Source organism: Macaca mulatta, chromosome 9 (genome assembly GCF_049350105.2).
Source record: "Macaca mulatta isolate MMU2019108-1 chromosome 9, T2T-MMU8v2.0, whole genome shotgun sequence".
Taxonomy (NCBI): domain Eukaryota; kingdom Metazoa; phylum Chordata; class Mammalia; order Primates; family Cercopithecidae; genus Macaca; species Macaca mulatta.
This window is the reverse complement of record NC_133414.1, coordinates 58,782,424-58,808,035: the sequence shown is the minus strand read 5'-3', so window position 1 is coordinate 58,808,035 and position 25,612 is coordinate 58,782,424. Positions and strand designations below refer to the sequence as shown.

The following is a 25,612-nucleotide window of genomic DNA, read 5'->3' as shown; positions in this document are numbered from 1 at the left end:
GGATGGATAAACAGCATGAGATATATTGCTACAAGGGACTATTATTCAATAATAAAAAGGAGTGAAGTACTGATATATCTTAGAACATGATGAACTTTGAAAACATTATGCTAAGTGAAAGAAACCAGTCACAAAAAATCATATGTGATTCTATTTATGTGAAATGTCCAGAATAGACCAATTTGGAGATAGAAAGTAGATTAGTGGTTGCCTAGGGTTGAGTGGGGGACTGGGGGAATTTGGGAGTGATGGTTACAGGGTATGGGTTCCTTTTAGAGGTGATGAACATTTTCTAAAGCAAATGTGGTGATGGTTGCACAACCCTGTGTATATAATAAAAACCGTTGAATTTTAGGCTTTAAATGAGTGACTTTTATGGCATGGGAATTATATTTCAATAAAGTTTTCTTGCTTTCTTTTTTTGAGATGGAGTCTTGCTCTGTCACCCAGGTTGGAGTGTAGTGGCATGATGTTGGCTCATTGCAACCTCTGGCTTCTAGACTCAAGCGATTCTCTTGCCTCAGCCTCCCGTGTAGCTGGGACTACAGGCATGCATCACCATGCCCGGCTAATTTTTGTATTTTTTGGTAGAGACAGTGTTTTGCCATGTTGGCCAGGCTAGTCTCTAACTCCCGACCTCAGGCGATTCGACTACCTCAGCTTCCCAAAGTGTTGGGTTTACAGGTGTAAGCCACTGTGCCTCGCCCTCAATAAAGCTGTTTTCAAAAAGGTTTACCCACCTCACCAGAAAGATGTATATCATTTTTCCTAGTTTAAGTTCAAGGCCCCCCTTTACAAATTTTTCACTGATTAATAGTCTTTTCATGTCACTACATAGAGATCTCCTTCCTTCTTTACAGTGATGTGCGCCTCTGGGTTTTGCACTGGCCCCTCCCACTTTTTCGAACACTGGTCTCAGAATCCAGCTTGTTTCCTCACTCTTTGACTTCTCTGTGAGGCCTCCCTGATGAAATACACACAACAGGAAGCCTGCTAGCACATACCACCCTGTGCTCCTGGTCCCCTTTCCTGTTTCACTGTTTACCACAGCACATGTTGCCAGGGGCACTGTATATTTACTTATTCATTGTCTCTACTTCCCACTAAAGTAAGTGCCATGAGGGCAGGACTTTTCGTTCCCTGTTTGCATCCCTAACACCCTGTCCTTAATACCAGTGCTGGACATGTGGTAAGCCATAGGCTCTTGTGGCTACACAACATGTGCTCTGTTCCCAAGGGGGGTGATTCTGTCGATGTCTGGAGAAACTTTGGGTTGCCATGCCTTGAGGATTAACTAGGTGCTACTGACATCTAGTAGCTGGCAGCCAGGGAGGCTTCTGAACATGGTACAATACACAAGACCACCCAAAACACAAAGAATGATTCAGCCCCAAATGTCAACAGTGCAGAGGCTGAGAAAACCTGTGTTAGACCAGCACTATCCAATAGAAATACAACCAAGTGGTCGGGCCCGGTGGCTCACATCTGTAATCTGAGAACTTTGGGATGCTGAGGCAGGTGCATTGCTTGAACCCAGGAGTTTGAGTCTAGCCTGGGTAACACAAGACCTTCTACAAGAAATCAAAAAATTGGCTGGGCATGGTTACACATGCCTGTGGTCCCAGCTACCCGGGATGCTGAGGTGGAAGGATCAATTGAGCCCAGGAGGTCAAGGCTGCAGTAAGCCGTGATCGCACCACTGCACTCCAGCCTGGTCACCGAGGCCACACTTCCTACAGGCTGCTCCCAGCCAGAATCGAGCATGTCAGGCTACTAGTGCCGCCTGTTCCTGGAGGACAAGGTAATCCTCTAACAGTCAACAGTCCACCAGAGACTCCCAACTGATCTGGTCAAATCTTCCTGGAGCTGCGCTATGTCTCGGACTCCTCCTGTCCTACCTTCCTTCCTTACCCCTCTCCCTTCTCACATGGCAGTCTGAAGGCTCTCCCTGATCACTCCTGGCCCCTCCTGTAACCTGCATAGGTGCATCCCCAGTAAATCTCTGCTGATCTCATCCTAACTTGGTGCCTGCTTCTGGGAGGATTCATACTAACACAGGTTTCAAGGTCAGACAGCATTCAAATCCCACTTCCACCACAGAGCTTGAGCCAGTTCCTACCCCTTTCTCAGCCTATTTCCTCAGCACTGAAAAGAATATTGAAACAGAAACTCTTTGAAAGCTCTTCCTGTCCTGATCCGTTTTAGAATCAGGCTCAGCAGGGTTCATGCAAGGACACAAGTGTAGCCACCTCTGAGGAGCCCCTCACATGCCCATTTTAGCCAGTTTGTTTCTCCCTGGGCTCCTACAGCCCCATGTGCCCATCACGCAGGGTTGCAAATACCTGTTTTCTCCTCTGATTCCCCAAAGGGTGCTGGACACCTGTAGAGGGGCTCTGTTTTGTTCACTTATCCATGATCTCAGAGAATGTTTACAGTGCACAGTGAATGCCGAGCACTGGAAATGCTCAGTGAACAAAGCCACCACCAGCCCCCACCAACGTTCAGCAAGGAGGAGATCTGTGGCTACAGTCTCCTTGGTTCCATGGAAATGACACCAACAGTCCACATAAGTGAGGGTCTGGTGCAGGTGCCAGGTTCCCAGCAAAGGTCTTTCCATGTATTTTCTGTTATATGAATCCTCCTGGCATGCTCATTTCGAGGATCCATTACTACACCCCCATCTTACATATGAATAAACTGAGGCTCAGGGAACTGGAGTTGATTGTCCCAGCCTGCACAGCTAGGAAGAATCAAGGGGTGAGTTTTGGTTTTATTTTGCATATTTCAGTAGCTTTACTGAGGTATAATTTACACACCATAAAATTTACTCACAATAAATGTACAGTTAGATCAGTAAATCTATAGATTTGGGCAACCATCATCACAAGCCAGTTTTAGAACATTTCTATTACTCTAAAAACCTTTCTCTTGCCTGTTTGCAGTCAATCTTCCATTCCCACCCCCAGCGCTAGGCAACCACCAATCTGCTTTCTAACTCTACAGATGTGTCTTTTTCTGCACATTCCCTCTAAGTGAAATCATATACTATGTGGCATTTTGTGGTTGGCTTCTTTCACATAATGTAATGATTCTGAGGTTCATCCATGTTGGAATGTCCATTGTGGCTTCATCCCTGTCTATTGACAAATCAAGTTCTGTTGCTTGGATGGACCGCAAATGTCTACATGTCCTTTCTTCAGCTGGTGCACATTTGGGTTGTTTCCAGTCTTGAGTATTATGAATAATGTTGTTATGAAAATTTGTGTGTAAGTTTTTGTGTGAGAATATGTTTTCATTTCTCTTGGGTAGATCCCTAGGAGTGGAGTTGCTGGGTCACACGATAAGGGTGAGTTACACAAAAAACTGCCAAACTTGTCTTTGTAAATCGGTTGCCCCACCAGCAGCATATGAGGGTTCCACTGCTCCCCACAGTAGGGCTGAGATTGGAGGCAAGTCCAGCCTGACCCAGAACCCCGATGCCCAGCTCTTTGGTGATCTTTTCTTTCTAACTTTGGGATACCCAGCTAAGGAATGAGGATCATGGCTGTGCAGGAATGAGGGCTGTCTGTGAAAAACAGAAGTGCTCCTGCACCAGCCCAGACAAAGACCCCCCATGTATCTCCATTGATTTCTCATCCTCCAAGTGATGCTGGAGCCCCTGGGTTTCCCCACACGCAAACTCCCACATTTCTGACCCCTGCCATTTATCTTCCATTGAGCCTTAGGTTCTGGTGAGAGTAACAAGGATAGACAGGGGTTCACAGCCCAGGACTAGGGATGCCCCATACCCTGGGCAGTGACCTTGGAAGGGCTGATTCAACTGGAACTCAACATTGAAGCACCTAGGATGTGACCATTTACAAACAGAAAAAAGATAATGCAGAAGCATGGGGTCCCCGATTAGCTGAACTGAGCTGGGGCGGGGCTTGGCAATCACTGGATCCAGTGCTTTTCCTGAAACATGAGCATTGAGTTTCCTGCCCACACAACCTGAGCTTAATTAAGTCCAAGCAACAAACAGGATCCTCAGTATGCTTAAAGCATTGATATTGGATGGAAGACAATTCAATGTTTGACAAAGCCTTGCAGACCCTCTGGGAATGTCTTGAATTCTAAGGAGACCATGTTGCCCTACTTCCTTATTTGACAGAAATGGAAAACTGTGGCTCACTGAGGTGGAGTGACATACCCCAGGTCATCCAGCAAGGTGAGGGTGGAGCATATGCTTGGTCCCACAGCATATATTCATCCATCTCCTTGCCTATTCCTTGTCTTCCAGCAGAAAGTAAGCTCTGAGAAGATAAGGATTTTCCTCCCCTTTTCTACAACTGCTGTCTTCCTTGATTCTAGCACAGTGGCTGGCACAAGGTGGGTGCTCAGTAAATATCTGGCGAATGGGCCAGTCATGGTGGATCACGCCTGTAATCCCAGCACTTTGGGAGGCCAAGACAGGTGGATCACGAGGTCAAGAGATCGAGACCATCCTGGCTAACACGGTGAAAACCCGTCTCTAGTAAAAGTATTACAAAAAAAAATTAGTCAGGCGTGGTGGCGGATGCCTGTAGTCCCAGCTACTCAGGAGGCTAAGGCAGGAGAATGGCATGAATCCAGGAGGCGGAGCTTGAGTGAGCCAAGATCCCGTCACCCCACTCCAACCTGGGCGACAGAGCAAGACTCAGTCTCAAAAAAAAAAAAAAAAAAAAAAAAAAAAAAAAAAAAAATCTGGTGAATGAACCCAGGTGCCCTGACTTCTCTGCTTCATTTCACAAAACTGATCTGAGCACCTACTATGTGCGACAAGCTGTGACAGGTATTGGGGATAAGATTTGAGCAAGACAGGACCCTTGCCTTCAAGGCACTGAGTTCTCAAGGGCAAGATGGTAGGTATACAGCTAGGCCCAGAATTCTGTGACTAGTTTTCTATTGCTACAAGGGGATTTGGGGCTTGTGTAATCTGAACTCAGCCGGGAGGTCACGGAAGACTTTAGACCAAGGTTTAAAATAAAGAGGCTGAGGCCGGGTGTGGTGGCTCACGCCTGTAATCCCAGCACTTTGGGAGGCCAAGGTGGGTGGATCACAAGGTCAGGAGATCAAGACCATCGTGGCTAACACGGTGAAACCCCGTCTCTACTAAAAATACAAAAAATTAGCCGGGCATGGTGGTGAGTGCCTGTAGTCCCAGCTACTCGGAGGCTGAGGCAGGAGAATGGCGTGAACCTGGGAGGCAGAGCTTGCAGTGAGCCGAGATCGCGCCACTGAACTCCAGCCTGGGTGACAAAGCGAGACTTCATCTCAAAAAAATAAAAATAAAAAATAAAAAAAATAAAAAATAAAGAGGCTGAGGCAAGTCTCCAGTCCCAGAGCATCCCCAGGAGACCTACCCTGTTCTTCCGTGAGTGTCTCCTGATTAGAACTCTGGAGTCTAGGAGGTCAAGGTGGGAGGATCACGGGAAGCCAGGAGTACAAGACCAGCCTCTGCAAGAAGGCAAGACCTTGTCTCTATAAAAAATAAAAATTAAAAATAAATAAAAATAAAATGTTAGAGAGAGAGACACAGACACCAGCCTAGGTAACATGCTGAAACGCTGTCTCTACAAATCATACAAAAATTAGCTGGGTGTGGTGGTGTGCACCTGTGGTCCCGGGTACTTGGGAGGCTGGGGTGGGAGAATCGCTTGAGCCTGGGAGGCAGGAATCACATCACTGCACCCCAGTCTGGGTGACAGAGCAGGACCCTGTCTCAAAAGTCAGAGAGAGATTGAGATAAACAGCAGAGTCTGACTGGAGCTGAATTATTGTACTCAGCCTTGACCAACTGTCCCAGCCACTGACCAGCACTGGGCACAGAGGGTAAACACTACAAAGGAAATGACCAGCTCAGAGAACACTATTCATCACTCCAAGTCCTGATGTTAACCACACTGAGGCTTCATATTAAACAGAACACAAGAACAATGTTCTGGTTACGTTTCTTGAAAAGAGACCCTTTTTGTAGAGATACACATTAAAATATTTGCAGATGAAATCATATAATGTCTGCATGTTGCTTCAGCTTAATATTACAGGGGAGAAGGGATAGGCTGATGGCTATTAGAGCGTGCTGACGATTGCTGAGTTCTGTCTATCTTTAGGTTAAAATTTCTTTCGGCTGGTCGCAGTGGCTCATGCCTGTAATCCCAGCACTTTGGGAGGCCGAGGTGGGTGGATCACAAGGTCAGGAGATCAAGGCCATCCTGGCTAACACGGTGAAACCCGCCTCTACTGAAAATACAAAAAATGAGCCAGGTGTGGTGGTGGGTGCCTGTAGTACCAGCTACCAGGGAGGCTGAGGCAGGAGAATGGTGTGAACCTGGGAGGCGGAGCTTGCAGTGAGCCACGATCACACCACTGCACTCCAGCCTGGGCGACAGAGCGAGATTCTGTCTCAAAGAAAAAAAAAATTATCCTAAAATGTTTCTTTAAAAAAGCAAAAAATGTAAATATATAGTTAGGTAGATCGATTACATGTGGACTTGGAGAAGCCAACACCATTGCTTCTGGTTCCCACCGGCAGCCAAGACTCCGCAAGGTGTTTGGGTCGGCCACGCCTCTGCATGGCTTCCTTGTTCTTCCTGAAGTCTTTCCCGATTGTGCTGGAATACACGCACTGCAGCAGGGAATCCCCTGTTCCACAGTTTCTTTCCAGTGTGACTAAAGCCTTTGCTGGATCTTATAAATCACAAGATTTCACAGGAGATGCAGCCCTGGATCACATACTCACTAACCTCTCTTGTCTTCCCTTGAGTGCTGGGAAAGGGATGCTGGAGACTGGGAAACATTTTGCCATGTGCAGTCTTAGGAGATCTTTGTCAAGATTTCTCCCTCTGGGTGGTTTTGACCAGGGCATTGCCAAATTCCATGTCCCAAAAGTCTTGGTTTCTGGATCCTCCTGAGCCTTTGAGTTTCCCATGAGGCCACAGCTGCAAGGGAGGCTGAGCCAAGTGGCCATAACAACCAGGCAGAGAAGCAGGCAGAAGCAGGGGCAGGGTGCAAACCTCTCCTCCCCAGGAGAGGAACTTCCCTGTGCCAAGGGAAATGAAGGGACCCAGGAGATGCGTGACAGACCCAGTGCTCTACCTCTTTTATAGTCCAGGTCCCCCACAGACCCCTTCATCAGCTGGCTCACTGTTCAATGTCATGACATTGGCTGTGTGATGTGGGGACAGAAATCCCTGGCATGGCCTCTATGTCATCCGTCTGCAGACAGAGGAGGACTCAGGCTTGGCTATGATGCTGGAGTCACCATAGATATAGACCCAGACCCATTTGACTCAAGAACACATACATAACTGGAACCAAGAGGCTGGGTTAATCCCCTCAAAGCCATGGCCACATGGAAGACCCTAAGCCTCCTTCCAGGTGGCCAAGCTAAGCAAAGCCACTTGCAGCCACCCTTCCACGATGTGTTCTACATCATCCGGCTATGAAAACCACCCACCCCCATCGCTTTCACACTCATGCCTTCCCCTGAGCTCAAGGGGCCCTGGCCCAAGCTTCCTTTAGAAACAGGAAGGAAGTTCTGTCTCTCTGAAAATCATCCTTTTCAAACAGAAGGCATTTATCTTGGCCAGGCTTAAAAGACAAAAAGCCTGTAATCCCAGCACTTTGGGAGACTGAGGTGGGCAGATCAGCTGAGGTCAGGAGTTCGAGACCAGCCTGGTTCGAGTACAGCCATGGTGAAACCCTGTCTGTACTAAAAATACAAAAATTAGGTGGGCGTGGTGTCAGGCACATGTAATCCCTGCTACTCAGGAGGCTGAGACAGGAGAATCGCTTTAATCTGGGAGGCGGAGGTTGCAGTGAGCCGAGATCACACCACTGTACTTCAGCCAGGGCAACGAAGAGTGAAACTCCGTCAAAAATAAATAAATAAATAAATCAACAAACAAACAAATAAATAAGACAAAGAGATGACAGCTGAACTCCAGAGCCCATCCCACAGACAATACCCAGAAACCTCCTCCCCACAACTCCCACATACCTGCCTCCCAGCAGCTGGACCTTTTCTCCACGGGATTTCCCTACAAGACTTCTCTCCTGCTTTATCTCAGGTGGGTTTGCCAGGAGGGCAATGTCACCATCCCTCCATCAAATTCATCTCAACAACATTTACTGAGTGCCAAGTGTGTCCCCAACATGGCTCAGCCTTCACACGCACTGTCTTGATTTAACCACACATGCTTATAACCCAAGGGAGGAGCATTGCAGTATTTCATCAATGTAAAGACACACATCTTGATTTTTCACATTTTCATGTACCTGAAATTTAGGTGGATCTTCTAATCACAACTGTGACATGGCTGTCCCACCTGGTCTCATACAGACTCAGCCACAGAGGTTCATAGCATTGTCACTTCAATTAAGATTTGGGCGTGGTTATTTCACATGTGGAGTATAGCTGCTATTTTAAATGTCTTCAGAAAGATTGGACTGTGATTCAGCTTGGAATTGAAAAGCTAGTGTGCACACAGGAAGGCTGGGAACAAAGCAGCCGAATGCCTGTGTGATGCTGGCAAGGCAAACACATATTCATCCCTGCAGGGAGGTCTGCAAGTCCAGGTTTTCTTGCAAAGCAACAACCAAGTACTTACAAACTTAAAACAGGACCTAAAAATGGGACTTAAAAACCATCGCAGGCCGGGCACAGTGGGTCAAAACTGTAATCCCACAGCTTTTGGAGGCCAAGGCAGGAGGATTACTGAAGCCCAGGAGTTTGAGACCAGCCTGGAAAACATGGTGAGACCCTCCCTCATCTCCACAAAAAAATAAAGTAACTTAAAAATTACCTGGACATGCTTACATGTGTCTGTAGTCCCAGCTCCTCAGGAGGCTGAGGTGGGAGGATCGTTTGAGCCTAGGAGTTCCAGGCTGAAGAAAGCTAGGATTGTGCCATTGCATTCTAGCCTGAGCAACAATGAGACCCCATCTCAGAAAACAAACCAAAACAAAACATCCCCGGGATGAGTGGACACGCTTGCAAGAAACGCTTCACTTCCTGTGCTCCTCAATCAGGGGCCACCAAATGTTGTGCGCAATGGGCCAGATAGGGAATGTTTTTGGTTTGTAAGCTATACAGGCTCAGCTGCAACCACTCAACTCTGTCAGGGTCTGAAAGCAGTCATAGGGTTGTAACTGCGTTCCAACAAAACTTTATTTGCAAAAGCAAGGGAAGGACCATATTTGGCTCATGGGTGATAGTCTGTTGTGCCTTTCTCTTGGTGGAACAGAAAGCAATGTGTGGAAAAATGAGGGCACTGATGATTTGAAGTCAAAAGTGATACAGAAGATGCACTTGGAACTAAAAAAAGTTCTAAGAATATGTTATTCCAATGATATTTCATGTGTGTGTACTTATAAAAGTGATATGTGATTGAAAACAAAACAAGGGGACTGCCATCAGCAACAGCCCCAAAGCCCGCGGGGCTCCTTGCTGGGTTGTGCATTCAGCAGCCCCACCACGGTGCATCAGTGGCGCACAGTTGGGAGTCCCCACGACATGCGTGTCCCAGGCTGGCACGGAGACGCAGCGCTGATGTTGCTTGCGGGGGCTGCTGATGGCACTGGCGCTGGTGCTGGGGTGGCTGCGATGGGTCAGGGGATGTCGAGGAGGAGCACAGTAGTGTGCATGATGTGAGCCAGGGCTGCCCCGTGGCCGCCTTTGAATGGGCCAATGTCCAGGACCAGTACACTCAGAAGCCAAGAAACAGCAGCATCCGCGATAGGAAGCTGCCCAGGGAGAGCCCCCGCACAATTTCACCATTCCGGAGAAAGACTTGCAAACTTCAGACACGGAGGTGGCCCCCAGATATGATGCTGAGGAGACAAGGGAAGGGAGTGGTGTCCGGGCGATGACTGGGACCCCAGCCTCATCGCCAGAGTGCCACCCTGACTGTCTCCTGGGGAGACGGTGGTGCCCTCACAGAGGGCCTCCGTGCAGATCCCCCACTCTCCTGGCGCTTTGCGCTGCCTGACGCCCTTGCACCTCAGCAACAAGCCTGCAGGCAGATGGCCCCAAGGAGCGACCCCAGGCTGCCTTCCCCTAGTGCACGCACATGTGACCCCGGCTTTGCAGCTGACTGGACGCTTGTCCCCATGGGCCGCCCACTGCGGCCTCCGAGAGGCTCCTGGGAGCCCCCGCCCGACCCGCGCCTGGGGAGAACTCCCAGAGCTCTGCGCCCACCCCGGCAGAGCCGCACTAACGCGAACCCGCGAACCCGCGATCCCGGGCCGGGGCCTGGGCCTGGGCCTGAGCGGCCATTCTGCGCTGCTGAAGCTGGCATCGCTGCCGCCCTTGTGCCAAGCACCGTGCACGTCCTGGGGCAGGAGAGACGCCGCTGTGACACCTGCCTGGCCGGGAAATGCAGGTGTTGCAAGGCTTGAAGCTAGCTTCCATTGGAATCGCTGCCAGGGAAACCAAGGCCTGCCCAAAATGAATTTGCAAAAGTGATGCCCCAGGCAAGACTCCAGGCCCCTCCCAGCCCTGCGCCTCTCCCTGCTGAAGGTGGGGTGCGGCCAGACTGCCAGGACTCAGGGCCTGACCCTGGAGGGTGGCGGGTGGGAGGAATAAAGAGAGGGTGGTAAAGGAGGCAAAAAGGGGGCGAGCAAGAGGGAGAGAAGGTTTTGTGAAAAGACAGTGGGGAGAAAAGAGAGTGGGGAGAAAAGTTTTTGGGTGGATGGAGCGGGAAAAGACCGTGGCCAGCAGGAGGTGTAAAAGACGGTGGGGAAAGAGTGGGGGGAAAGTTTTTGGGCAGATGGAGGGGGAAAAGGGTGATAAGCAGGAGGTGGGAAGGAGGTTTGGAAAAACGACGATGGAAAAATAGTTTTGGGGTAGATGGAGGATGAAAAAAGGGTGGCATGTGGGAGAGGGGTGGGAGTGGGGAAAAGAGGGTGGTGAGCAGGAGCGGGGAGAAGGCTTTGTGAAAAGATGGTGAGTGGGGAAAGACAGTGAGGAAAAAAGTTTTGAGGTGGATGTAGAGGGAAGACAGGGTGGTGAGCAGCAGGGGTCAAAAGAGAGTGGTGAGTAAGGGAGACAAGGTTTTCTGAAAAGACCGTGGGGGAAAATGTTTTTGGGTAGTTGGAGGGGGGAAAGAGGGTGACAAGTCGGAGAAAGAAAAAGAGGGTGGCGAGCGGGAGGGAGAGAAGGTTGTGAGAAAACAGGGTGCAGAAAAAAAAACGGTGGGTAAAAAGCTTTTGGGTAGACAGAAAGGGAAGAGAGGTTGGCAAGTGGGAGGAGAAAAGAGAGTGGCAAGAGGAGGTAGGAAAGAGGATTGGGAAAAAGATGATGGGGAAAATAGTTTTGGGGTAGATGGAGGGCAAAAAGAGGGTGGCAAACAGCATAGGAGAAAGAAGAGGGCAAGCGGGAAGGGCAAAGGGCTTTGTGAAAAGATGGTGGTATTGTTTTATGTGGTTTTACACATATAAAATAGATTTCTGTTCCTTTCCTTCTGAAAATTTTAAAATAGTTACAGTAAGTCTACTCATACTATTCGAAATGAATCTGGCGAGGTGCAATGGCTCACACTTGTAATCCCAGCACTTTGGGAGGCCAAGGCGGGTGGATCATCTGAGGTCGGGAGTTCGAGACCAGCCTGGCCAATATAGTAAAATCCCGTCTCTACTAAAAATACAAAAAGTCACCAGGCATGGTGGTGGGTCCCTGCAATCCCAGCTACTTGGAAGGCTAAGGCAGGAGAATTGCTTGAACCTACCAGGCAGAGGTTGCAGTGAACTGAGATTGTATCACTGCACTCCAGCCTGGGAGACAGAGGAAGACTCTATCAAAAAAAAAAAAAAAGAGTGGGGGGAGAGAGAGAAAGAAAGAGAAAGAAAGAAAAAAAAGAGAGGAAGGAAGGAAAGAGGGAGGGAGGGAGGGAGGGAGGAAGGAAGGGAAGTAAATATTCTAAATTACTGTTTTGAACTGCTGCAGAGTATTCTGTGGTAGGAACATACTATAGTTCATGTAGTTATTCTCCCATTGATGGGCCTTTAGATCATTGCTAATATCTTACTGCTACCAGCAATACTGCTAAGGTAATCTTGACTATACTTTCTTGCACACACATGCAAATGTTTTGGTTTTAACGGGTATGTCAGATGCCCTCCAAATTGACTGCACTAATACGCACTCCCTCCGGTGGGACATGAGATTACCCGTTTGCCCAACTCTGGCTAACATTTGTTATCAACATTAAAAATACTTGTCAATCTAATCAGTTAAAATAGCATCTCAATGCCCTCTTATTTGTATTTCCTTGATAAATGGTGAGATCGAGCATTTTTTCTTTCTTAGCAATTTTAATTTCCTTGAACAGTGTTTTCACATAAATTGCCTATTTGCTATTCATTTGATTTTTTTTCTTATTGCCCATTTTTTATGAACACTTATTTGTTTAGACTTTATTATCTTTGTGGGTTTATGTGTGTGTGTGTGTGTGTGTGTTTGAGACAGAGTCTCACCTGTCACCCAGGCTAGAGTACAATGGCATGATCTCGGCTCACTGCAACCTCCACCTCCCGAGTTCAAGTGATTCTCCTGCCTCAGCCTCCAAAGTAGCTGGGATTACAAGTGCCCACCACCAAGCCCGGCTAATTTTTGTACTTTTAGTAGAAACGGAGTTTTACCATATTGGCCAGGCTGGTCTTGAACTCCTGACCTCAAGTGATCCACCCTCCTCGGCCTCCCAAAGTGCTGGGATTACAGGCGTGAGCCACCGCGTCCAGGCTATCTTTGTTTTCTATTGATTATGCTCTGTTTCTTTTTTGGTCCCCATTCTTGTTTTCTGTTGGGTTGATTGAAATTTCTTTGTTCCATCTTATTTCCTCTGCTGGTTTGAAATTTATACATTTCATTGCTATTTTTCTAATAGTTACTCTTAATTTTTTATATCCATACATAATATTGGCTAACAAAAACTAAAGGTAAACAGTACATATAGATTCTTTCCGAACAAGATAAGAAATGTTCACTTCCTCTCAGTGTTTTTCTTTTCCCCAACTCTCCTGTGGATATAATCGAGAATTCTAAATTGTTATTTTATGCATCCTTGGCAATCAATATTTTAGTGTTAAATAATAGCATTGGCTGATTACTTAGAGAAGTGTTACTTTTGTCACACTGCTTCTTCCTCTGGATTCATGTCATTTCTTGCAGGAGGACTTCTCAAGTAGTTCTTTTCAACAGAATCTGTTGGTGGTAAACTTCCTTAAATCTTGAATGTTCAAAAGTGCCTTTGGGCCAGGTGTGGTGGCTCATGCCTATAATTCCAGCACTTTGGCAGGCCAAGGTAGTCAGATCACTTGAGCCCCTTAGTTGGAGACCAGCCTGGGCAACATGGGAAAGCCCCGTCTCTACACAAAAATGAAGTGCATTAGCCAGGCGTGATGGTAGGTTCTTGTAGTCACAGCTACTTGGGGGGCTGAGGTGGAAGGATCGCTTGAGCCAGGGAGGTCAAGGCTGCAGTGAGCCATGATCATGCCGCTGCACTCCAGCCTGGGCAACAGAGCAATACCCTGTCTCAAAAAAGAAAATAATGGCTTTTTTTCAGTGCGCCCTTAAGTGATTCTGTAGCTGGGTTATAGAATTCAGCATAAATTCGTTATTTTCCAACAGCTCATTGAAGACATTGCCTCATTGGCCTGTATCCAGTGTTGCTAATGAAACTAATGAGGAAAATCTGATCCTTATTTCTTTGAATTTAAACTATTTTTTTGCTTTGGTAGCTTTTAACATTTTTCTCTCTATTTTCATAGCATTCTTCACTTCTGGGGAATTTTTAGCTATTAATTAATACTACTTTCTCCCATTCTCTCTCTGTCTTTGGCATTCTTACTGGACAAAAGCTTGAATCCGGTCACCCAGATTTATGGCTGTTAACCTTTTCACCTTTTTTTCTTTGTGCTTTAACCTGCAAGATTCCCTCAACTGAATGCTCCGTCTTGCTAAAGGACACTTCAGTGTGTCTCTGCTGTTACTCAGCCTATCTTTTGAGTTTTTTCTTTCAATAACTTGGGCTTTAAGTTTTGAGATCTCTAACTGGTTCTTTTTCATCATTGCTTGGTTTCATTTTTCCTTGTTTTGCTGAAAGTATTAAATGTACTTGCTTTAATTGACCTTTGATTGTATAGAAATTTTTCATTTGCTCTATTTGTCATGTCTCTTTCATAGCAGTGGGCTCCCTCAGACATCTGGCATTTCTTCAGTGCACACTAGTTTTCTGGTTTCCAATTCTCCACCTGAGTCTCAGGATTCAGCAGCACTCCCAGGGGGGTGCAGACTCAGGTTACCTGGGCCTTGGCTTCTCCCATGGCTTCTTAAGAGTTTCCTTGTTTATTTCTGTGATCCCAAGCACTCCCCTTTATGACTTCGAGCCAAGTGGTATAGTCAGTAATTTAATTTCTCTATCTGTTCTATCATTTATAAGGGCACAGCATGGAGTGGAGGGCCTTTCAGATATTTTTTCTTGCCCCATCTTAAATCCCTAAATTACACTTAAAAAAATACCAGCAAAGCTTTTGTTTTTTATTGAGGAAGAATAGAGAACTCAGACATGAGTTTGGAGTAGGCGGGTGTATGTGCACGTGTGCCTATGCAGTTTAAACCTGTTCTGTAATGTATTGCAATAAATGTTTCAGTGTCACTACAGTGAACAATTCAACTTCATGACAGGCCTATCTGGAATCTCCCAGAAAAATTTACTTTGGGTGTTAGTGCTTTTTTTTTTTTTTTTAAATCATTAATATCTATAGGAAGACCTAGTAGGAGTGGCTGACGAAGGTTAATAAATCTCATGATAATATGCTTGTTTTTGATGTGAATGTTGTTGTTCAGTCCACCCTAAAATGAAATTCACAGGGTTGGTTTAGATGTCTTCTTCCACGCCTCTCTTCACAATCTGCCATAGGAGTGCAGACTCCCCATCTGAGGCCTGGGTTTAACGCTCAAACCAGACAGATGCCAGCAGGAAATATCCGCCCTGCCTTAGCTTTAAATCTTGAGTCCTTGTCCATGATATCCTAAAAGGCCACCAGATGGAAACATGATGCTGTGAAAAGAGATGCACTACCCTTTGTAAATGGGGATTGACCCTGCTGCTTTCTCAAAAGAGATTGTCTTTGTTGAATGTAAAACAAGGTTTTAGAAATTTGTCTTTGTTGAATGTAGAATAAAGAGGGCATTACATGAATGCCTATGCATTTCCGCTTTGGAGAGGAATCCTTACATCCATTCTGACAGCATGGAGATAAAAAGTCTGTCTTCCTGTATTCATGTTTTGTTGTCACTTGCTCTTTTCTCTCTCCTTGGTCTGTGTCTACCATATCCTCTCTCTGTCTTCTCTTTCCTTTTGTTTTTTTTTGAGATGGAGACTTGCTCTGTCACCAGGCTGGAGTACAATGGCATGATCTTGGTTCACTGCAACCTCTGCCTCCTGGGTTCAAGCAATTCTCCTGCCTCAGTCTCCCAAGAAGTTGGGACTACAGGCGTGTACCACTACATGTAGCTAATTTCTGTATTTTTAGTAGAGATGGGGTTTCACCATGTTGACCAGGATGGTCTTGATCTCTTGACCTCGTGATCGGCCTGCCTCAGCCTCCCAAAGTGCTGGGATTACAGACGTGAGTCACTGCACCCCGCCTACCTCTTCTCTTTTTTGTCCTCTCCTTTGCTACCTGGAAACATCTTTTCGTCCCTCCGGCCTTTGTCTCTTCCTATTTTCTGGCCATATGTGGATCAGAAAAATAATTATAAAAATCATTTGTTGTTTTACTTATTACAAATGTATGATCTCTATTTTCATTGCAAAAGCCAATGAATAAGAATTTTTACCATTCCTTCATCGTAAAAAATAAAACTGAGGGCCGGGGGCGGTGGCTCACACCTGTAATCCCAGCACTTTGGGAGGCCGAGGCGGGCGGATCACAAGGTCAGGAGATTGAGACCATCCTAGCTAACACGGTGAAACCCCATCTCTACTAAAAATACAAAAAAAAAGTAACTGGGCATGGTGCCGGCGCCTGTAGTTCCAGCCACTTGGGAGGCTGAGGCAGGAGAATGGCTTGAACCTGGGAGGCGGAACTTGCAGTAAGCCGAGATCGTGCCACTGCACTCCAGCCTGGGCGACAAAGCGAGACTCCGTCTCAAAAAAAGTAAAATAAAATAAAATAAACATAATAAATAAATAAAACTCTGGCTAGGTGTGGTGGTTCCTGCCTGCAATCCCAGCTACTTTGGAAGCCAAAGTGGGAGGATTGCTTAAGCACAGGAGGGGTTGAGGCTGCAGTGAGCTATGACTGCACCACTGCACTCCAGCCTGCATGACAGAGCAAGATCCTCACTCTAAAAACAAACAACAAAACACCAAACAAAAAACTACTGCATTGCACCAAAACTAACTGAATAATTTTAAAAGTATTTTATATAGTTATAATAATCCAATCAAAAATTGCACCTTTTATAACTGTATGTCTCAATGAATTTTCACAAATAAAAAACACAGTCATTTAACCGGTACTCAGATCAGGAAACAGAACATTACCAGCACCCCCGAAACCCCCATCTGTCCCCATCTAGTCTCTACCTTCCTCTCACCCGAGGGCAATCATCACCCAGACTTCTAATAGCACAGAATAATTTCACCTATTTTTGTGCTTTATAAAAATGGCATGAAATGTCCTAGTTTGGGTTCCCCTAGGAGCTGCCCTGAGACAAGGATTTGGCGAAAGTTCCTTTATCTGGAGGCACAGGGAACACTGGGTGGGACACGAAGAAGTGAGCCAGGAAAGAGGCAGGCAGCAGCCATAAAGAAAAACCTGTTACGAGGCCTGACGGGACAGCTCACGCCTGTAATCTCAGCACTTTGGAAGGCCAAAGCGGGCAGATCCCTTGGGGTCAGGAGTTCAAGACCATCCTGGCCAACATGGTGAAACCCCGTCTCTACTAAAAATACAAAACTTAGCTAAGTGTGGTGGCAGGTGCTTGTAATCCTAGTTACTCGAGAGGCTGAGGCAGGAGAATCACTTGAGCCCAGGAGGTGGAGGGTGCACTGAGTGGAGATCACGGCACTGCACTCCAGCCTAGGTGACAGAGCAAGACCCTGTCTCAAAAATAAATAAATACATTTTTTTTCTTGGTGAGACAGGCTGGTTTTGAACTCCTGGACTCAAGCAGTCATCCCATCTCGGTTCCCAAAGTGCTGGGATTACAGGTGTGAGCCACCATGTCCAGATATTTTCATCATTTCTTTTTTTTTTTTTTTTGAGACAGAGTTTTGCTGTTGTTACCCAGGCTGAAGTTCAATGTCATGATCCCGGCTGACTGCAACATCCACCTCCCAGGTTCAAGTGACTCTCCTGCCTCAGCCTCCTGAGTAGCTGGGATTATAGGCATGAGCCACCATGCCCAGCTCATTTTGTATTTTCAGAGGACACGAGGTTTCTCCATGTTGGTCAGGCTAGTCTTACAATCCCGACCTCAGGTGATCTGCCCACCTCGGTTTACCAAAGTGCTGGGATTACAGACGTGAGCCACTGCGCCCAGCCCTTTTGCATGGAGCATTCCATTTAATCAACTGTATATGCAATTTATTTTTTCCGGGGGTAAGGGGCTCATATTCAACACAGATGGGAGGCCAGTTGGTGAGAAGGTGGCAGGCCGCATAGTCACTTATACAGCATGCCATATTGGTTCACTGTCAGACTGGTGATGGCCTCAGCTCCATTACCCGCCCCCCCCGGCTGACTCCGGCTCCTGCCTGGCTTGGCCCGGCCACCACAACCCCTCGGGAGCATTCGGAGGCATCACTGGAGGGTGTGTGGTTAGTGGAGCAGCTGGTAGTTCTCCCCATATCCTCTCTGGTCACCGGGAGGTCTCGTTTCTTTGGTCGAAGGCATTCCTGACTCCTCTCATGAACAGGTTTCATATTGCTTCTTGGTGTTCCTGGAGCCTGGAAGGAGTCCGCTTGCTCCCTGGCCCATCAGAAGGGCTTCTCTGTAGCTTCTCTGTACCCCTCTCTGCTTCTGGCAGGGGCGCCCACATTGGAGCTTCCAGTGGTGCTTCTGAGCATCTCTTGCAATTGTCCCCCTGGCTGGCTCCAGAGCCAGCCCATTTCACAGTGCTTCCTGGGGTCCACGTGCTTGTCCTGGAGCTACCACAACCACGGTCACGGTCATCCCTGGCCCCAGAGCCGCCCCACACCCCTGTATATGCAATATTCGTTAACCAGTCCCTTTTGGTGTCCATGTAGGTACAGATGTCATTTTTCGAGCTAAAGTATCTATAATACACTGGAAGTGATAGATGTCACCTCCATATTGTACACCAAACCTAATAAGCAGAGCAAACCTTTTTGATTTGGTTAACATTCTAGGATGTTTCTAATCGCTTGGTAAAACAATTATGCTACAATAAATCTGTGTGTTTATCCTTTGGGCACCTGTGTGTACCTGTGCACACCTGGAGAATAAAGTCCTGTGTGAGGCACTGCCATCCAAAGAGGGTGTTTCAGTCTGTATTGCCACCAACAATGTGCTCGTGCTTCTGTGCTTGCGTTTGGATCAGGAGAATTTGAAAGTCATCAGGAACCAAACCAAGATATAAGATCCGGCTGTAGCTGGAAAGTGGCAAATGTTCCAAAGCTAAGACATTGGCTATTCCTGGGCTGTTCACAAACTGTGAGGCCAATTCTAGAGGAGATCCAGAAACAGGGTGAGAAACTCACTTATTTTTTAAGCAAAACACCTTTTCATCTTATTTCTACTAAGAACAAATAGTTTCCAGCAAGATAAATAGGGGATGCAATATTTTTATAAATTATTGCTTTGTTTATTAAAAAAAATTTTTTAGATTAAATGCTACTTAAAGATATATTTAACCTGTATGATACTGACTTGCTCATGAGAAGAAAGAGAGAGAGCCAGGCATCTGCCCACTACTACCCACTATCAACACTTAGGCCTGACATCAGTCTCTGCATAAATACTCTGGGCCAGGTGTGGTGGCTCACGCCTGTAATCCCAGCACTTTGGGAGGCCAAGGCAGGTGGATGATGAGGTCAGCAGACCGAGACCATCCTGGTTAACATGGTGAAATCCCGTCTGTACCAAAAATACAAAAACTTAGCTGGGTATGGTGGCGGGTGCCTGTAGTCCCAGCTACTCAGGAGGCTGAGGCAGGATAATTGTTTGAACCCAGGAGGTGGAGGTTGCAGTGAGTCGAGACCATGCCACTGCACTCCTGCCTGGGCAACAGAGCGAGACTCCATCTTAAAAAAAGAAAAGAAAAGAAAAGAAAAAATCAACAGCAGCTTCTAGGATGACTGAGCAGTGACTCAGTCTCTCCTTGACCAGATTCTGTGACTGTCCAGCAGAAATGCTTATCTGAGCTCTGCGAGAACAGGAAGCAGCTCAGTGGGGGCCTGCCTTGCTAAATTCTTCATCAAGCTGGTCTGTTATCTGCCCTGAGTCCTGCAAGAACATCTCAAGAAAAATCCAAAAACATGCAAGACAAATGAGGGTCCCCCCTTAGCGTGTTCTTGAAACACTGAGGTGGCTGAAAGCTATGTATAGTTTCTGGGGAAACAGTTTTTTAGGAAATGTAGCACAGACACTATTCATCCAGAAGAGCCCCTTCCTGACATGAAAGATCTTAGTGTGAGAGAGAAGCATCTGATTCATCATGGGGACCTATCCAGCCAGCAGCAGGAGCCCCAGTGCCAGTGTCTGCCTCAGCAGAGGAGACAAGGGGGACATGCAAAGGGTTTCTGTTGAAAAATACTTCACGTAGGGTGACTATACTTAGCAGCAATGTATTGTATATTTCAAAGTAGCTAGAAGGCTAGGCATGGTATCCCATGCCTATAATCCCAGCATTTTGGGAGGCCCAGGTAGGCAGATCACTTGAAGTCAGGAGTTCGAGACCAGCCTGGCTAACATGGTGAAACCCCGTCTCTTCTAAAAATACAAAAAAATAAAAAATAAAAAATTAGCTAGGCATGGTGGCCTGCGCTTGTATTCCAAGCTACTCAGGAGGCTGAGGCAGGAGATTGCTTGAACCTGGGAGGCAGAGGATGCAGTGAGCCAAGATCACACCATTGCGCTACATCCCTGGCGACAGAGCAGGACACTGTCTGAAAACAAACACGAAAAAACAAAGTAGCTAGTAGAGGGGACTTGAAATGTATCCAACACATAGTAATACCAAATATTCAAGGTGATGGGCACCCTAAGCACCCTGATTGATCACCACACATTCTGTGCATGTAATAAATACTCAAATATACTCCATACATATGTAAAATATTTTATATCAACAAGAAAATACTTTGCACCCAAATGGGAGTAAATCCAGGGCTCGATGTACTCATTTCACTACTTTTTATTGAGACTCGGGCAGGGTGGGCCGTGGTAGCAGGTGCACTCACTGTCCAAGTTTGCCCAGACTCTCTGCTGCATGGGTGATGGCATTTGTGACTGTGTTGGTCACTGTCTCAGTGACTTCCTTCATCTTTTTGTCCGCTGACTCTTGGTCTTTCTTTACGGCTTCAGCAATGGCTGTTGGAAAGAAAGAGGAAGAATGTCCTAGTGATCCACCGGCTGAACTTGTGTCCCCTTGAGTGGCCTGTGGGATGTAGTCATCTTAATGGATTAGTCCCTGGAGTGGCCCGACAGGACCACGGGCAGCAGGACTCCTGGCAGAATGAATTTGAATTTGGTTTTAATTTCCCCAACAAGTTGTATTTCTTCAACTGTGAGTGAGACTGAGCATCTCATGGGTACATTGCCTGCTTGTCCTTTTTTCTGGAAAATGCCTGCTCATGTCTTTTGAGCATTTTTATATTGGGTTGTTATATTGGATTATCATTTTTATTACACACATTTTTCATCAGTTTGTGATTTTTCCTTTGGCTTGGTTTGTAGTTTTTTTGTTTTTTGTTTTTTGTTTTTTGGTAATAGAAAATTTCGAAGTTTTGGATTGTCAGATTTACTTAGTATTTCCTTTATGGCTGCTGGGTTTTTTTCTCATGGTTCTAAAGATTCTCCCCTCTCCAAGATTAGGCCAAAGTCTCTTATGTTATTACAATGTCTAAATGTTTATGATGTCTTCCCCTCAAAACGCATATGTTGAAATCCTTAGCCCTAATGTGATGGTATTCAGAGGTGGGGCCTTTGGGAGGTTGAAATTAGCAACCACATAAAAAAGACCACAGACAGCTAGCTCCTTCCACCATGTGAGGACACAGCTAGGCCTATCCACAAACCAGGAAGATGCCCTCACCAGATGCCAAGTCTGCCAGTGCCTTGATCTTGCACTTCCCATCCTCCAGGAGTGTGAGAAATAAAATTCTGTTGTTTCTAAGTCACCCAGTTTATGGTTTTTGTTTTTGTTTTTGTTTTTGAGACAGATTCTTGCCCTGTCACCCAGGCTGGAATACTGGCGCAATCTCAGCTCACTGCAACCTCCGCCTTCCAGGTTCAAGGGAGTCTCCTGCCTCTGACTCCTGAGTAGCTGGGATTACAGGCATGTGTCACCATGCCCCCCTAGTTTTTGTATTTTTAGTAGAGACAGGGTTTCACCATATTGATCAGGCTGGTCTTGAACTCCTGACCTTAGTTGGCCCACCCACCTTGACCTCTCGAAGTTCTGGGATTGTAGGCATGAGTCATTGCGCTTGGCCTATGGTATTTTATAATAGCAGCCTAAGCTAAGATGGTTATCTCCTAGTAAGTTAAATAAATTCATTTATGTAAATTTAAGTCCTTCATCTACCCGGAATCTATTTTGTTTAAAAGGAATGAGATATACACATGCTTTGTACATAGTTCTACTCATAGCTCACACACATCAATTTAACATTTAACATAGAATTTTACATGTTAAATGTTTTGTCTCAGTGTGCTGTCACATAGTCTTTTGTGACTTTGTCTTCTTCTCATTCCACAGAGAGAACCATCTAGACAGTGCCCTAACGCAGTACGCTCTGTGGCCTCCGAAGAGCATAGATAACCGCCCCAGCCGAGAGGCTCTGAAAGGCTGCGACATCAGGGGCAGAGTCTGACCTAGTTAGTCAAAGAACAGGTTGGCCCAGCACCTGGCTTCCCTTCCTCCCTCCCTGCTTCCCTGCCCGACCTCAGCCGGCTGTACCTTTCTGGCCAGTCTCCTTGGCATGTCCCACCACCTCCTTCACCACTTCCTCCACCGCATGAACCGAACAGAGGAGACAAGTCCAGGGTGAGGTCTCAGAGGCTCACTGCCCCTGAGTCAAGAGACAAGTCCAGGGTGAGGGCTCAGAGGAGACCCAGTGCCCCTGAGTCCAGGGCAAGGGCTCAGAGCAGGCCCACTGCCCTCCCAAGTCCAGGGTGAGGGCTCAGAGCAGGCCCACTGCCCCCCAAGTCCAGGGTTAGGGCTTAGAGCAGGCCCACTTATCCTCACAATGGACCTATGCATCCCTGGACATCCAAGGTGGGGGTCTGGGATGCCACCCCAGCCAGGACAGACTGGCTCATGAGAAGGACCTTCCCCCACAGCTGGCTTCATTCGGAGATGCCAGGGCCCTGGCTGCCTCAGTGAGTCCCATGAGGGCACGGGTCCCCCAAGCCCCTTGGCCCTGCCCGGCCTGGAATGGCAATGAGCAGGCCGTCTTGCCAGCTGAGACATGAAGCCCAGGCTGGGCCTGTGTGCCAGGTCACACCCCTCTCAGGATGTGCTGGTGCCTGCCTCAGGTCGGTTTCCAAAGCCTCATCCAGTAAAACCACATCTCTCAAAGCAGTTCCTCCAACAAGAGGGAATTCTCTGCCTACTTCAGAGTTTTTTAAAGTGTGGGTGGTAGCCTGCTAGAACTGAAAGATTTCGGGTCAGAAGAAATGGTTCTTACACTAACTCTACCTTCCACCTCTGGGTTCCCTCATCTTTAGAATGGGAATCTGTTGGGGTGATGAGACCTAACACCAGGCCGCGGGGGCGACAAAGTCTGGGAGCATCAAAGGAATGAGAAAAAGACAGTTTGAGAGAGAAAATGGGACCAGGGGGCCATCGTGAGTGTGGGAGCGCATGCTATTTATTGGTGATCTACCAAGGAAACAGGTGGTGAGGATGTGAGGGTTGAAAAGAAATAGTATATCAAGTGATTGAGAAACATATGGCTACTTGAGATAATGGGAGTGCTAGAAGCAAGGAGCTGGCAAATCTAGCAAGCCCTGCCTCAGCTTCTCTCCCAACACTCAGCTTTTCTCCCAACAGGAATCACAGAAACTCAAAGGCTAGTGAAAGGTTAAAGCAGGTGGTCCACAACAGCTGCAGAGTCAAAAACAAATTACGCATCTGCTGCCATTTAGAAAGAGGACACAAACTCAGGCAAGACTGTTTTTCACACGATGACCCACGGGTGGGGCCTGGCTGGGCCTCCCCAAGCACAGCTGCTGACCTCCGCATACAAAATACACTTCGGGACCAGGTGCGGTGGCTCACTCCTGTAATCCCAGCAGTTTGAGAGGCCAAGAGGAACGGATCACTTGAGGTCAGGAGTTTGAGACCAGCCTGGCCAACATGACAAAACCCCGTCTCTGCTAAAAATACAAAAATTAGCCGAGCATGGTGGTGGGTGCCTGTAATCCCAGCCACTCAGGAGGCTGAGGCATGAGAATCATTTGAACCCAGGAGGCAGAGTTTACAGTGAGCCAACATCGCACCACTACACTCCAGCCTGGGTGACAGAGCAAGACTCTGTTTCAAATACAAATACAAATACAAATAAACATGCTTTAGGGGACTTGGATGAAATTGAAAGTCTCCTTTTTGACTTTGAACAGATCAGACTTGGTGACTTGTTAAGAAATCTTTGAAGCTTTAAAGTTATGGTAAAAATAAAAATCCATCTTCCTTTTCCTGCATAGGTTATTCAGAATAGGCTGTTTTGACAAGAAAGGTTCCCCAGATTTCCAGAGGGAAGGGTCCAAGCTGCCAGTGTTCACCCAGCATCCAGACTCATGCCCTGCCCCCAGGAGACCTCCCCAGCTCTGCACCCCTCAACTCTGTGCTGTCCTGGTGGGGCTGGAGACCAGGGTTCCTGAGGGGCCAAGGCCTCCCCCCAGGTCCTCACCTGCCCACTAAGATCCGCCTCCAACAGACCCAGTCTGCCCCAGATCCCCCCAGCCCAGGTAGAAAGGAGCTCCGGGTCCTCACTGACTCCCTCGGTGGCCTTCTAGGTGCGGTGGGCCAGGCCCTTGGCGGCCAGCTTCCCCAGGCCTCCCAGCATCACGTGGCAGCAGACAGTGGCCAACTAGGATGCTGAGGACTGGCCCAACGTGCTTTTATAGCTGCCTCTGGTGCCTCTCTACGCTCTGGGGCAACAAGCCCTTGCTCCAGCCCAGGCTGGACAGGTGAGTCAGAAAGGGCGACAGCAGGCACTGGGGTGGCAGCATCCCCTGACAGCATGAGACTTCTGTAGCCCTGTCCTAGGGACCCCGTGAAGGATAGGGGCAGGGAGCAGGGCTGAGGCTGGACAGGAGACATCTGGACATGCCTCTTCCTTGAGGCAGGGGGCCTGAGTCCCAGCCCCCCTGAGACCAAAGCTTCCCAAGCCTGGGCACTGATATATACCTGGAGACAAGGCCTAGGATTCCAAGCCTGCTGCTCAAGGTCTCCCATGTGGTCCAGTAAGGGGTTTGGGGGTTCTATGGGCCTGGAGACCTGGGCAGTGCTTTGGGTCACAAACATCAGTGGAGTGAGGGTGACTGCCCTCCCCATTCCTGGAGACCCTGGCTCTGCAGAGCAGTTTGCAGCCTCCATGGGATAGGTGGGGCGTTCAGGGTGGTGCCTTGCCCAAGGCAGAGGGGGGACAGCACTGAGGAGAAGCGTAGTCACCTGGCGCCGCTCAGCTGATGCTCACTCACCCTAGAGGCTCTGTGACGTCAGCGGTGCCCTCCTATCCCCTGGCAGTCCTGGAGGAGTAGACAGAGGCCTCCACCACCACTCAGGGAGATGCTTCTGGCCTCAGCTAGAATCCCCTAGAAAGCAGCTTCCCTGGCTCCTGGCACATCGCATGAGGAGTGGCAGGGCTGCTCCCTAGTCACTCATGATGGACAGAGATGCCTCAAGCCACCTGCCACACGCTGCTTCCCTTAGTCACCAGCCCAACCTGAGCCTCCGTTTCCTCATCTGTAAAACGGGGATAGCGTGCCTTCCTGGCTGTGTCACTACTCATCCCTGAGACAAAGCATGCCAGCTCCTGGTAAACACCTGTTCCCTCCACTCGTCACTGAGGTGCCCTTTGGCAGTGAGCTCTGACCAGCCGGTGAGGTGGGCCAAGGAGGGACTAGGACATGAGGCTGCCTGGAACCAGAGGGCTGGGGATGTGACTTCCACTGGCCAGGAGCCAAGGAGAGGTGTTCCTGTGCTCCTACTTCTGGGGTGCAGGCCTGGGGCAGGGGTCTGAGGCCCTCTCCCCAGTGCAGGCTCCCGGAGCTGCTCTCCTGGGTGTATTGGGGCCTGATTAGTTTACTGGACTGTGGGCCCTCCCAGCCTGGGACTCGGGAGTCGAGACCCTCTTGCATTCCTGCATGGTGTTTGGGGGCTCCAGGGCTA

At 47.8% G+C, this 25,612-nt stretch overlaps 1 pseudogene; it reads right to left on the bottom strand.

The window, feature by feature from the left end:
- Positions 1 to 20,389: 20,389 nt before the first annotated feature.
- On the bottom strand, positions 20,390 to 24,284 carry LOC100424504 (protein FAM25A-like; annotated as a pseudogene).
- Positions 24,285 to 25,612: the final 1,328 nt, after the last annotated feature.